This window comes from Drosophila takahashii, chromosome X, assembly GCF_030179915.1.
Source record: "Drosophila takahashii strain IR98-3 E-12201 chromosome X, DtakHiC1v2, whole genome shotgun sequence".
Taxonomy (NCBI): Eukaryota; Metazoa; Arthropoda; class Insecta; order Diptera; family Drosophilidae; genus Drosophila; species Drosophila takahashii.
In genome coordinates this window covers 25,867,658-25,882,418 of record NC_091683.1, presented here as the reverse complement: position 1 = coordinate 25,882,418, position 14,761 = coordinate 25,867,658, and the positions used below count along the sequence as shown (strand labels likewise).

The window sequence follows — 14,761 nt, the reverse complement described above, 5'->3', positions numbered from 1 at the left end:
GTCCTAGCATTTTGTTCATATCTGGGTCGTCAAATGATTTTTCTACGACATTATTGAGCATGTGATTAATGCAGTAAATATGCTTGTTGTTCTTGTACGCGGAAATCATATTTGCTCCTCGGTCCGTCACCACAATCAGGGCTGTGAACCACTCCGGAGCTGAACCACTCCGAACCGGATTGGTTCACTTTTTTTTAGAAAAAGAACTGAACCGTAAACCAGAGCGCCGAATTTTTTTATAATTGAACCGGAACCGAACCGGAACTTTTTTTTTAATACTCGGTTCGGTTCACAAAAAAAAAGTATTTTGTGTGTTCGTGTTTTTTTTTCTGATCATATTAACATAGAGTTTATTTACTAAGGGGAAAAAAAATGCGCAAATATTTTGTCTATGCAATGACTGCATCTAACTCAAACAATCTAATAATGTATAACTACACTAGTTTACAAAATAATATTCTTGGAGAGCTCCAAAGCAATTGATGGCAAATTCTGTTAGTGTTCGACCCCCAAATCACGAAAATACCACTAATTTTTTTTTCGATGGCAGTTTTTTTTTTAAGATTTTTTAAAGTTCAAAATGTTCAAAATCTCGGCAAATATCCACCCAATTGGGCCAGTTTTTGTTTTATTATAAAGTCAATAGATCAGAGCTTAACTTTTCATACAGATCAATATGATTGGATAAGTAATGGCAGCGCAGCAGCTCGACAAAGATGAAAAATGTATTTTTTGGTCCTCTGTAGGTCGGCTGTATGTATCGTAAAAACTCGAAATAAATCCGTTGAAAAATTATAATGTGTATAAACTTAAAGTTTACATCCCACCGAACAAAACAAGCCGAGTATGGCCCAAATTCATAATAAATTGGATTTATGGTGGATTTTTAAAGTTCGGATTTTTCAACTTTTTTCGGTTGACAAAGGTCAAATTTTAGATTTATCCTAGGCGGCGACATGTAAACAAAAATGAGTGGTAATGGCAGCCGGGTCAAAAAATAGCTAAATCAGATATTTAAAAGCTAGAAAATTATAAAAATGAATTTAATTTTTAAAAATTCTATAGCAGGGACTTTATCTGTTCGAGAAATGTTAGCCGGCACTCGAGAAACCGGCCCTAAATCAAAGAGTATACTCTTTGCCTTAACTGGTAAACATTTTATAAATCATAAATCTTATAACTTTACCTATAAGTCTTAATGTTATGGTACATATTTAAATGAAAATACATGGAAATAAATGTTGCCTTTATTATTTCGTTAAAAAAAATTTATTTTTTTGAACCCTGGTTCGAACCTGAACCCTGCTTCGGCTCATCATTGAACCGGTTCGCAAACCGGAACATTACCTGTCGATTAGGTTTGAACCCCGAACCGAACCCATGCAAAAATAATATGGGTTCACAGCGCTGACCACAATAACATTGTCCTGATCAAGATGACATTCAAATTCAAGAAGACAGCGTGCAACAGTTTTCTTTAAATTTGTACCTGCAAAATAAGTCGGTAAATTAAATACAGAAAAGATAAGCTGATGTAAAATATATGTTTAAACCGGTTGAGGGCTCCCCTTTCATAGCCTCCACAGACAGAAGTCGACTCATAATTGATCCTTTTATAACATAATGAATTGTTACTGAAACATATGCACTTTTATATATGTTATCTGTCCAGCCATCTGTTGTAACGCTGTACCCGATACATTGTTTTCTGTTCTCGCATATCTCCGTTTTTTCACGATTCTGATGCACATCATACAATTTCGAGATTTGTCTTGAAACAGTAGTTGGGTGCGGAAGCACAGAAGTCGCCTTTAAATTCTTACTTAACTTCGATCCGAGTCTTATTAATGCATCCGCCATTTTTAAAAGGCCTGAGTCTGCTAATAGCTCAAAAGGCCGAAAGTTTTCGACGGTCCACTCTGCTGCCAATTTAACAATTTTTGACTTCGTTTCGTTGTCAATTTTCACTTCTGGCTCATCTTCGCATTTTGGCTCAAAAGCTTTAAAGCATTTATGCCTAGCCAAATTAGATGTAGAGTTGCTATACTTGACTGCATGTGAACACTTTTTGCATGCTACGACGTTGGTTATTTCTTCTCCCTTTTCATTTAGAACGTTTCCGAAAATTTCCCATACTTCGCTTCTTCCACGTTTCTGGCTTATGGTAAAAGTACCAGATAAAACATTCATCCTGATTTCATCCAAGCTTAGCTGAGACTAATTAGACTTTAAAATTGTTACCAAAGTGTAGATGCTTTGGCGATACTTACCTGTGGTACAGAAGCCATTACGAATGTTACGAAAAACTATATAAAGAAATAATAATTACGAACTCGCTCGTTTTATTAGCCGGAAATATTTGACACTAGACCCTGTGAGCTGTTCGGTCTGTTCGGGCTGTCCGAGTAATCTGAGCTGTTTGACTTGTTTGCTTTGTTGTTGTGAGCTGTTTGCACTGAACTGTTTTAAAGGTATCCGTTAGGCACATGAGCTTGTTTGGAGCTGTTACTTGCTTACTCGATAATCCCATGACCTATGACTCGAAAGTCACAAACAAACAAACAAACTCTAGCTCAGAGCTGTTTACGAGTCTACTCGTGCAGGGCTCTAGTATGTAACTTCCTCACCGTTAAATGATTTTGAAAGATGATTATTTATTGAAGCAGCTCTGTCATTTCTTGAAGCTAATATTGCTCTTTCTGATAGCCAGTCCAATGACTTGTGAACAATATTTGAAATATCTGGAAAATTTGTTGATGTAAGTTCTTCCAAAGTGTTAACAACTGTACCTAAACTTGATGAAATTATTATTTTTCCATCAACAGTTGGATAATCTCCATCTCCTATTTTAGGTAAAGTTTAAGCAAAAACACCGGCCGTTCTATTACCTCGTAAAATAAATATAAATATATTGATACCAACTTGAATTATTTTTGTAATGGTATTTCGAAGAAAAAAATGACAATCATAAAGCAGAGTCAGGGGGTGGAAAGGAGATGGAGATATATAGTTGCAAGCGTGTGCAACATCGGCTACTTTTAAATCGGGTACTAAAAATAGTAAAAAGTTAAAAATTGAAGCCGTCATATTTTTTTAACTTTTATTATGATTTTAACTATTTTTTAGCGAAAACACGGTATCGATTGGTTTAACGGTTTAGCGTACAGGATTTAATTTTCTAATTGAATGAGTTTGGGGCACTTTGGTAAGGGATTGGTCACCAAAGCCCATACAGAAATACACACACGTATTCGATCGACCAAGGGAATTCATTCATTTCTTTATAAAAACTTAATATTTACCTAAATTATTTATTTGTTATGTATGTATGTATGTTCATTATATTCTGCCACCCAGTTCATCTTCTATCTATATATATAAACCTATCAGTAAGAAAACTGGGAATCAACGCACAGCCAAAACCACTGGCTAACAATATTAATATGCATTTCTAATACATTCTTATAACTTTAAACTGATTTGCTAAGATTTATTGGGGTTCCCCAAGTGGCCCCAATCGCTTCCAATTAAAAAAAGGAAAATTTTCCTTTCAAAAATTCTGGACTCTAAACCGATTAACTAATCGAATCCGTGTTTTCGCCTAAAAATAGTTTAAGACATTATACATGTTTCAAAAATTTGACCGCTAAGATTTAGGCTTTTTACTATTTTTAACAGCCCTTCAAAATTACAATTTAGCCAAAAATCTCTTCAAACGTCGAAAAATGGTACTTCTAAACTGAATATCAAAAATTCCTTCGGTAAAGTTTTTTCCCTAAACTTTAACGATTCATTTGATGGTTTTACTAAAGCTCTAGCTATCTTTTAAACAGAGAAACTAAGCAAAAAGTCGACCTATTATCGCCCAGGGCGGGCGCAACCTCTTTGCGGATTTTGTGCGCAATCTGCCTTCCCGTAAGGGCCGGATCATCGCATGCGACGACCGCTGACCACGTTTCGCGAACGGCGCTTCGTGGTGCGGCTACGGGGGCAGCAGGTTGCGACACGAGGTGCTCGCCTCGTGCAGCGGTGGCTGCGTAGGAGCCAACCGAAGCGACCGGTGGCAGTGCTGGCTGTCTCCTGGCACGATCTTCCAATAAACCAATTTGTACCATCATGGCGGCGATGACCTCCTCGTACCGATTGATCGTCTCTTGGATTTCCCCTGCCAACCGCGGGGTGGTCGCCGAGGAAACGAGTGCCTTCGAGTGAGCTATGCGGATATCCGCTAGCACTCCCGCGATGGCACCGCTACCCTTCATCACCCTCTCCGTTATGGAGAGCAGGGGTGCGGGGGCAACAAACGTTCCAGCGTTGTCAGCGGCAGCTGCAGGGGCATTTGCAGTTGACTTCACGGCAGCATTCCCGGCGGCATTCCCGGTGGCATTCCCGGCGGCATTCCCAGCGGCCTTCGCAGCAGCCTTCGCGGTGGCCTTCATTGCGGCGAGCTTAGCGACAATGGACTCAGACTCGTCGTCAGCTGCCGGTGCAGCTGGGTTCGTCGGCATCTGAAGGGATGGTGCTTCCTCTTCCTCGAAAGGCTCCGGAGTGTCCTGCGCACCACCCACGGCGACCACCTTCGCACGCGATGCCTCCCTCGGCGTCGCCTTGTGCCCCTTGCCTCGCTTGCGTCCTCTTCCACCTCGGGTTGAGCTACACGCGCGACTGCTGCCACTCTCGCTTCCCGACTCGGCAAGCTCCATTTTGGTGATAGATGATGCCATCTATCGGACAAAACCTTAACTAAAAGTTTAGTTAAGTTGGGACTTACCCCCGTTTCTCTTTTCGCTGATCTGGTAGCCCAATCAGCTGATTTCCTGATGAGCCGATGCTCGAACCACTTAGCGGAGTCACACTCTTTTAGCCGAGTTCCACACCAAACAGCTGTCACCGAGAGGTAAGTGCCTAAATAAGGCAAACGCATCTCTCGAGATTTACTGCCTTCCCGAGAGGGTGGAATCGTCGCCGGCAACGACCGCTGACCACGTTTCGCGAATGTTCACGCTCCTTGGTGCGGCTACGGGGGGAGCAGGTTGGCCAACAAGATGCGCGCCTCTTGCAGCAGTACACTATGGGTAATTTACCCACTTTTTTTGGCCAAAACCCACTTTTAAAAAGTCATTAGAAATTGGATTTGTCAATCACAATGTATTAGGATAACATGAATGTCAAATGTTATTAACAGAAAAGTTTAACAGTGCGCATCACTGTTAAGTTATCAGCTATGAAAGCTTGCTAGTGCTTCAACGAGATGGCAGCGCTAGTAAATCGCTTATTTTGATTAAAAGTTTAAATGATCAAAAAGAGTATAATAAAGCAACGCAGCGCCTTTTTTGAAGTGCAGTTCAATCACAAAATCATGTAACTTTTTTTTGTTAGCGTTCCGATGTATTTATTGATTGTGGTGTTTCTAAAATCTTGGGTAAAATCTAACTTCAAAAAACATTAAAATTGGTATTGAATTTTTATTTTTAAATGGAGCTACAAAATGAGTCCAGCTCTTTCCAGCTCTGAAACCTTTTTTATCTTGTCGAGTACTTGATTCTCTTTAAACTCAGTAAGTATAAAAGTGCACTTTTGCGCACTTTCTCTGAAATAAATGTTTTAAGACCTCCGTCAAAACATGAATATTTCACGTATTTTTGTATCGTGAATGTCAGTTACGGTGCAATCTTTGCAAGACCGGTATGCAACTATCTTTGTTGTTAAATATTCATTATTTCAAAATTATGTTTCATCATTGTTTCATTGCAATAACTTTGTTATAAAGGTTAACAGTATTTTTGTTAGAAATTATAATGGTAATAATTATAAAAATAAAATTGCAATTCAAAAATACAAAAATGAAAAACGTTAATATTTTTTTAAAAATTAAATACGTTGTTATTACTAAAATAAATTAAAAAATATTTTTTTTTCTTCACGTTTAGGAGAAAAAAATGTTTTTTCTTTAAAAAAAGGCGGGACCACGCCTATTTTTTCAACAAAAATTCCTTTAAATTTAATATAGTAAAATCAAAAAACCGAATTGTTAATTATTTGGTCGTTTTTAAGTTATTAATTAATGCCACAAAAAGTGGTCAAATTACCCATACTGCAGTAGTTGTATAGGAGGCAGCCGAGACGACCGGTGTTGGCGTTGGTTGTCTGCTTGCACGATCCTCGAGGACTCCAATGTGAATCATCATAGCACTGATAATCTCCTCATACCTGTTAAAATTATTCTGGATTTTTCCAGCCAGTTTTGAGCTGGTCGTCGAGGCAACCAATACTTTCGCGAACGAGGTCCGGATGTCCGCCAACTCTCGTGCTATGGCACCGCTTCCCATCTTTACCTTCTCCATGATGGAGACTACCTGAATATCTGGGGTAACAATGGGTGCAGTATCTGGGGCGTCAATAGTCGCAGCGGCGTTTTCAGCGGCGTTCAGAGCAACATTCACAGGGTCAGCTGAACTGGGGGCAATCGCAGCGGCACTCGTGGTGACTTGAATATTTGCAACTGGGTGCGTCGGCATCTCCATCCATAATGGCGCATTTTCTTCATCTAAAGACACTGGCGTGTCCTTTGTCCCACCAATAGCTGGAACCTTTGCCCGTGATGCATCTCTCGGCGGCCCCATACTGCGTTTTCCCCTAGCGCGCACGGTCCTTCCACGGGCTGAACTGCGGCTGCTCCCATGTTCACTCCCAGACTCGCTAACATCCATTTTTAATGGAACCCCGACTCTATTTTGCTGATCTGGTATCCCAATCAGCTGATTTGCTGAAATTCCAATGCTCGAACCACTTAACAAAGTCACACACCTTTGTCCAAGTTCCGTACCAAATATATGACAAATAAAATGTACCTAAATAAGGCAAACGCCTCACACCGATACTCCGATGCTCGAACCACTTAGCAAAGTCACAATTACCTTTCAGACAACTGTCAAATAAAGTATGCCTAAATGAGGCAATGTGAAAAAAAAAATTCACAAAATGAAAAAAGGCGAAATATCACTCAACCGCACAGTTTTTCATACAGAAAAAACCGAAAACGTTTTCACAGGCAATAAACACGAATTTGGGTGCTAGTTCCAGCTATGTAGCTAACCGGGGACTGTTGAGTAGATAGGGACAGGTGTCTATCGGATCCCTCCGAAGCTTATTTAACGTGGCGTGTTCCACACTGAAGGGATTACAACCACGGCACTCTTATACACCCACAAGTGAGTGTATAATGCAATGTGTCTAGGTTAAGCGCCAGACCAACGCCCCGGACTAGAAGCTATAGCTATGTACATAGCAACCACCCCGGTAGCAATTCGAATGCTTAATTGTCGGGCAAGCATTCCCCCTTGCTGAGGAGCGGGATCTATCTAAATCCCTACTGATCTTTGGGTCACAGCACCCGAGTTGTATGACGCAACTCCACGTCGAACCCGAAGGCTCTACCCGCATATAGGTGTCAACCACAGCCACCACGATACTCCCACATGGGGGCCGACCTCAATGAGCAGCCTTGGACAACTGCTCAACCCGTGGTACCGAAATTACAGGCTCGGTAGGCCTCACCCCTTAAGCTCCGACAAGCTCGGATAGGGCACCCATGTCATATTAGTCGCCTCCTACGACAAGCTATGACAAGCTGTGGTAGAATTCTTCGCCGCTAGCCACACAGCAGGGGTGAGTTGGGCTAGAGCCCAGCGCCTGTAGTTCATCCTTCCGCTGCATCCGTCCTACGCCTTGAAAAGGCAGCATCCGCGAAGACTCCTAGGAGACGCATCCGTTCTGGGGTCTCTACTACTCCCGCGACGATCCATCTTCCCTGGTCCTGGACAATTCCGAGAGCATCGAGGTCACGCAATTCGTTGTACAGCCGGCATTCACATAATACGTGAAGCCAGCTCTCGTCAGCCTCCCCACATGAGCATGCGGTCGTGGTGCTGAGAGTCCTGCCATGCAAGAATGCGTTCAGCGACCCATGTCCTGTCAGTAAAAATCCGGCTTTTAGAGTAAAGGCAAAGTCTTTCCTCTTGTAGACAAACGCTGCCTCTGGGAAGAATTCACGAGTCACATGCCCGTGATCCGCGCTATCCCATCTGAGTTGCCACTCATTTAGCAGACGCTCGTCTAGCAGAGCCATCTTGTCCTTCCAGTTCATCCCGGTCATATCCAGTCCATGCAGCCAGTCGTTGGTATCCAGGGGGATTTCCTTCCGTAGTTTGAACTTCAAAGCAGACCGATGAGCGTCCAGATCCATTGGAGATCCAGCTAGCACCTGCAGTGCCACCGTAGACACTGTGCGGCATACCGGTAGGCATCCCAAAAGGATGGTCCTCTGGCACGAGGTGAGGAGTTTTAGGGATTTACCCCTACTCGCCGCCTTGTACCAGACCGAGGCACCAAAGAGTGCACATGGCATCATGAGTCCCCTATATATGGTCCTCTTTGCGCGGGAACTGAGTCCCCAATCGACTCGAAGCACCCGTGCTAGCCCCGCGGCGACTCCAGTCAGCCGATCTCGAAGTGCCGAGATATGCGGGAGGAAACTCAACCGCTCGCCGACTAAGATGCCCAGTTACCGGTATTTGGCGACATACGGTAGGCTTGCTCCAGCAAAACGCACCGTCGGTCTCCTTCGTTGCGAAAGCTTCCCTTTCAGCAACATGATTGCCGTCTTGCTGGTGGACACGCTCACTCCAACTTCAGATCCCCAGGCTCCCACGATGCTCATCAACTGCTCGCCTTTTCGCTCCAGATCAGCACGGGAATTCCCGTCAACGAAAAGTAGCAAGTCATCTGCATACGCGCTCACAGCACAATGTGGCTCTAGGCGCTGAAGCAGCACATCCATCAGAAGGTTCCAAATGAATGGACCACTAATGGACCCTTGCGGGCAGCCCCGTGTAACCGAGACTGTGGCTGCTTCATACCTGCTGATGATGCTTGCCCTTCGGCCGGAGAAATAGCTTTTCCACAAGCTTATCTCACGACAGCCGACGTCGATGAGCCGATTAAGTACTGCGCTCCACTCCACATTGTCCAATGCTCCCTTAAAATCGACAAAGATTCCAAGGACGTATCGCGACGTGGTGTTGGCGACTGTGGTTGAGGCATGCCTCCAGGCATCCTCCACGCAGCGTCCAGGCCGAAATCCAAACTGCCATCTGCATCCATCCGGTAGCACCTCCTTGAGTCGATTCACCATGAGTCCTTCGAGCACCTTTCCGAACACTGGCAAAAGGCATATGCCACGATAGGACGAAGGATCGCTCCTGTCCTTATCAGGCCCCTTTACCAGCGGTATCACTCTCGGGTGCTTCCACTCGTCAGGGAAATATCCTTCTGAGAGGCCTCGAGAGTACAGCGACGTCAGGTGCACGAAGTCCCGCCAGTTTTGCTCCTTTGTCGTGAGGATAAGCTTCTTGTACTGGGCTGAAGCAAGCCTCAGACCAGCAGCAAGTTGCCCAGCATCATCGGTACCACTCCGACCAGCTTCCTGCAGCCTCCGCCTCAGCCTCCGGACCTCTTGGCGTTTGGTACTCAGTTCAGGATTCCACCATATTACTTTTCTCCTTTCTGCAGGTATCCTGCGCCCCATCACTCTGTCGCACACGTCCTGTACGGTAGAGCGGAGGGCTGACACTCGTTCGTCCAACGGCGATTCCTCCAGTTCCTCGAGACCTCCTGCTGCACTCCTTAGCTCCTCACCGAATCTTCGCCAACTTACATTGGAGAGTCTCCATTGCGGTACCGGAGCTAGGCTCTCAACGGCCCTATTAGGATCTGGAGTAACCTCAACAGTGATAATGATGTGGTCACTGAGATCCCAGAAGTCTACTCTCCATTCGAACATAGCCCATGCTCGCGCTGCGTCGTTGGCAAAGGTCACGTCGATATCACTACTGGAGCGAATATTATCGAACGTGAACACCTGGCTGGCTGTGTTAAGCACACAGGCACCGCTTGCAATGATCCACTCGGTCAAGTGCTGTCCCCGTTCGCGACGATGACTATCTCCAGAGTTGGGTGGAGATTTACTAAACCACATGGGGGACACGGCGTTAGCATCTATTCCAAGGATTGTCGGTGTCGTGCTGGCCAGCAGCAGGACCGAATCCAGGTATTCGGTGTAGGGCTCCAGAGCAGCTCTATGCTGGCAATATGCGGAGGCCAGAAAGATAGTGCCGTATCTTCCCGTGACACTCACGCACACTCCGTACTCCGTCGTCAGGCTCTCCATGGGCATGCAGATGGCGCTTGCATCATCCACTATGATGGCGGCTTTCCTCCTTTTGTCGGCGAAGATCCTCATCCCACCAGGGAGTCCAGTAATCCTTTGGGCTGCGTCCACGTAGGGCTCCTGGACTAGTGCGAACAGGTGGCCAGGATCTCTCACCCGCTTGGCAAGCTCGATGAAAGCGCAACGGCCTCTACCACAATTCGCTTGGATGAAGCTAAACATATTAATGTCTAGCTTGCACCCTCGATAGCAGTGCGCCATAGATTGGGCAGCCACCAGAGAGCATGAAGTGCCCTGAGGGTAGCCCCTTATGGCGGCAGTTTCGGCAGTCCACCGAGTTCCTGCACTGCGCCGCGACGTGGTCGTCCTGTCCGCACTGGCGGCAGACCTGCTTTTTGCAACGGCAGTCGACTAGTTTGTGGTCAAATCCTAGGCACTTATGGCATGCATAAGTGCGCACCTGCGAGCGGCATCGGTATGAAAACCACTTCACATACACTCTGCCTTCCAAAACGGCCAGCACCTAGTCGTTTACCTCCAGCGTCACATTAATTGTGGCGCCGCTTTCGGCTGACCAGGGCTTTGTGGCCAGGACTACCACCTTCTGGAAGTCCTTCATGGACCATCCCTTAAAGTTCTTCTCCTTCAGCTCCATCATAAACTCCTCGTGCCCGATAGTGGTGTCCACGTCCTGGACGATCACCCGGGGCTTCGCGGCGGTGTTCTGCGACACCTTGAGGCCAACTTCGGCGAACTTGGCGGAGGCGACGACCTTTGTCATCTCCGCCTGAGATGGCGTGCGAATAATCGCGCCGCCCCTCTTGAGCTCTCGCACCTCGTGCACCCTAACGCCCAGGGCGGGCGCAACCTCTTTGCGGATTTTGTCCGCAATCTGTCTTCCCGAAAGTGCCGGGTCGTCGCAAGCAACGACCGCGGACCACGTTTGCGGCTACGAGGGCAGCAGGTGCGCGCCTCGTGCAGCGGTGGCTGCGTAGGAGGCAACCGAAGCGACCGGTGGCAGTGCTGGCTGTCTCCTGGCACGATCTTCCAATAAATCAATTTGTACCATCATGGCGGCGATGACCTCCTCATACCGGTTGATCGTCTCTTGGATTTCCCCTGCCAACCGCGGGGTGGTCGCCGAGGAAACGAGTGCCTTCGAGTGAGCTATGCGGATATCCGCTAGCACTCCCGCGATGGCACCGCTACCCTTCATCACCCTCTCCGTTATGGAGAGCACGGGTGCTGGGGCAACAAACGTTCCAGCGTTGTCAGCGGCAGCTGCAGAGGCATTTGCAGTTGACTTCACGGCGGTGACTCCATATTCCCGTGTGGCATTCCCGGCAGCATTCCCGGCGGCATTCCCGTGTGGCATTCCCGGCGGCATTCCCGGTGGCATTCCCAGCGGCATTCCCAGAGGCATTTCCGGCGGCGTTCGCTACTGCGATCGCAGCGGCCTTCGCAGCAGCCTTCGCGGTGGCCTTCATTGCGGCGAGCTTAGCGACAATGGACTCAGACTCGTCGTCAGCTGCCGGTGCAGCTAGGTTCGTCGGCATCTGAAGGGACGATGGTGCTTCCTCTTTCTCGAAAGGCTGCCCGCATATTGCTATCTCTCTCTGCATTTTCATACAAATTGTCAACAAATGATTCCGTCTCCCTCCCCCTCCCTCTGCCATGCATTTCCATGCGCTTCCTTAAAAATATAAAATGTGCTTTAATATGGTTTTAATTTCTGTAGACTTTAGTTTATAGTTATTGGTGACCAATCCCTCACCAATTAGAAAATTAAATCCTGTACGCTAAACCGTTAAACCAATCGATACCGTGTTTTCGCTAAAAAATAGTTAAAAACATAATAAAAGTTTAAAAAATATGACGGCTTCAATTTTTAACTTTTTACTATTTTTAGTACCCGATTTAAAAGTAGCCGATGTTGCACACGCTTGCAACTATATATCTCCATCTCCTTTCCACCCCCTGACTCTGCTTTATGATTGTCATTTTTTTCTTCGAAATACCATTAAAAAAAATAATTAAAGTTGGTATAACTATATTTATATTTATTTTACTAGGTCATAGAACGGCCGGTGTTTTTGCCCAAACTTTACCTAAAATAGGAGATGGAGATTATCCAACTGTTGATGGAAAAAAAATTAAATTTCATCAAGTTTAGGTACAGTTGTTAACACTTTGGAAGAACTTACATCAACCAATTTTCCAGATATTTCAAATATTGTTCACAAGTCATTGGACTGGCTATCAGAAAGAGCAATATTAGCTTCAAGAAATGACAGAGCTGCTTCAATAAATAATCATCTTTCAAAATCATTTAACGGTGAGGAAGGAATACAAATCAGTTGACACTGTTACTGAGGTAGAAGATGCTGTGTATTATCCTACTGAATTTCTTAACATGCCGAATCCAGCAGGATTGCCTTTGCACGTTCTTACGCAAAAAATTGGTACACCAATAATGTTGCTAAGAAACTTAAGTCCCCCAAGGTTATGCAATGGAACGAGATTGCAAGTTAAAGCTCTTCACAAATTTGTTATTGAAGCCGTTATTTTTACCGGCTGTGCCAAAGGAGAGACAGTATTCATACCAAGAATTCCTCTAACGTCATCCAACTTACCATTTGAGTTTAAACGTCTACAGTTTCCTGTAAAGGTCTGTTTTGCCATTACAATAAATAAGACACAAGGGCAGACTTTGAAAGTAGCTGGATTAGATCTTAGGGACGATTGTTTTTCCCATGGACAATTTTATGTGGCCTGTTCAAGAGTTAGCTCAGCAAAGAGCTTAATCATCTTATCTCCTGATGGCCAAACAAAAAATGTTGTTTAGAGAGAGGTTTTAAAATAACTTTTAAAAATATTTTAACTTATATTGTGGACTAGGCCTATTTAGGGGAAACCACGTTTAAAAAAACGCGCCGAATCCTCTACCTCCGGGTGGTGTGGAAATGAGGGTTAAGGGTGAACTTCCGTTTAGCTCCAACCCCCGATTTCGTTCACGATTTCGTTCGAACTTTTGTTCTACCACTTCTGGAAAAACTCGCTAGTTTAGCGGGAAATTCGGAATACCGTAACTTCTATACTACTAAAGCTACATGCATCTCGTTTGAAAGGTATTTTTAAATGCTATAAACGCCTTCTATATGCAATTTGTGTAAATGTAATAGGTTAAAAGATATGAACAAAAGACAATTTTTTAAAACTTTTTTTTTAGCTTTTTTTTATTTTTCTCAAAAACGGCTCTAACGATTTTCTGTAAAACTTTAAACTGTATAGCCCTTGAGATTTCTTAAATTTTGGTATATAACACATTACTGTAAAAAGTCACGTTTAAAATTTATTTTTATACGAAAATAGCCACTTTTGCAAGCTTGAACTACTAACGCTCCCTGAGTATTGAATTTTGTGTGAGGGTATCCGAACTGTATTTTAGAGTCATGGAATCAGTAAATTTGCACTTAAGAGTTCCATATAGGAATCTTTTGTTCTACGACTTTTGGAAAAAGCCGCTACTTTAGCGGGAAACAAGAAAGGAAGCTACCTTCGGCCAGCCGAAGCTTATATACCCTTGTAGATAAAGTAATGCTTACTCGGTGCTGTTCCAGGAATTTCAATTTTGTTTTTAAGTAGTCAAGAATCAAAACGCCTACTTCCTACAATTATAATGAATTTTTTTATATTTGTTTGAATTTTCCTATGGGAGCTTAAGATATAGTGGTCCGATCCGGCTCGCTCCGACATATGTACTACCTGCAATAGAAAGAAGACTTTCGGTAAAGTTTCATCGCGATAGCTTTAAAACTGAGAGACTAGTTCGCATAGAAACGGACAGACGGACAGACGGACATTCTGATCAAGAATATATATACTTTATGTGGTCGGAAACGTCTCCTTCACTGCGTTGCAAACATCTGACTGAAATTATAATACCCTCTACAAGGGTATAAAAAGCTAAAAATAATTTCGTTTGTTTGTAAGTTCTACACTACTAAAGGTACAGACATGTGCTATACCTCGTTTAAAAGGTATTTTAAAATACTTCAACGCTCTTTTAAAATTAATTCGTTAAAACACAATAGTTTAAAAATTATGATTTATGACCAATTTAAATTTAAATGTTAATATTACCACCTATGAGAGCAAAAGTAAACAAAGAAAAACTTCAGATATCAAATAAAAACAACTCTTAACGAGGTAAAAAACTAGTGACGATCGCACCTTCAACGTACAAAAGTTCTGATATCAACTTTTGTGACGAAAAATGATTTTAGATGCGACTAAATAAGTACGCTACCTAAAATTTATTCGTTCGGCACGCTACAACTGAAAACTTTCGTGTAGATATTAAATATTTGCTAAAGCGGGCCGAACGAGTAAATATAAAATTATTTAATTGCTTAAATGAGTTCCTATAAAAAAGGTGTAGAATTTTGTCACATTTTTTTAATTGTATTTTTTGTCTACTGAAAAAACGTATAAAAAACGTAAATAATCATGTTATGAGTGGAGCGTGGTCTA

General features: G+C 43.8%; 1 long non-coding RNA gene across 1 annotated transcript; it reads right to left on the bottom strand.

The window, feature by feature from the left end:
* Positions 1-1,229: 1,229 nt before the first annotated feature.
* On the bottom strand, positions 1,230-3,371 carry LOC138913932 (uncharacterized). Its single transcript, XR_011419819.1, has 2 exons — positions 2,271-3,371; positions 1,230-2,217 (listed from the first exon to the last, which is right to left on the bottom strand). It is a non-coding gene; the product is annotated as an uncharacterized lncRNA (long non-coding RNA).
* Between the last annotated feature and the right edge of the window lie 11,390 nt (positions 3,372-14,761).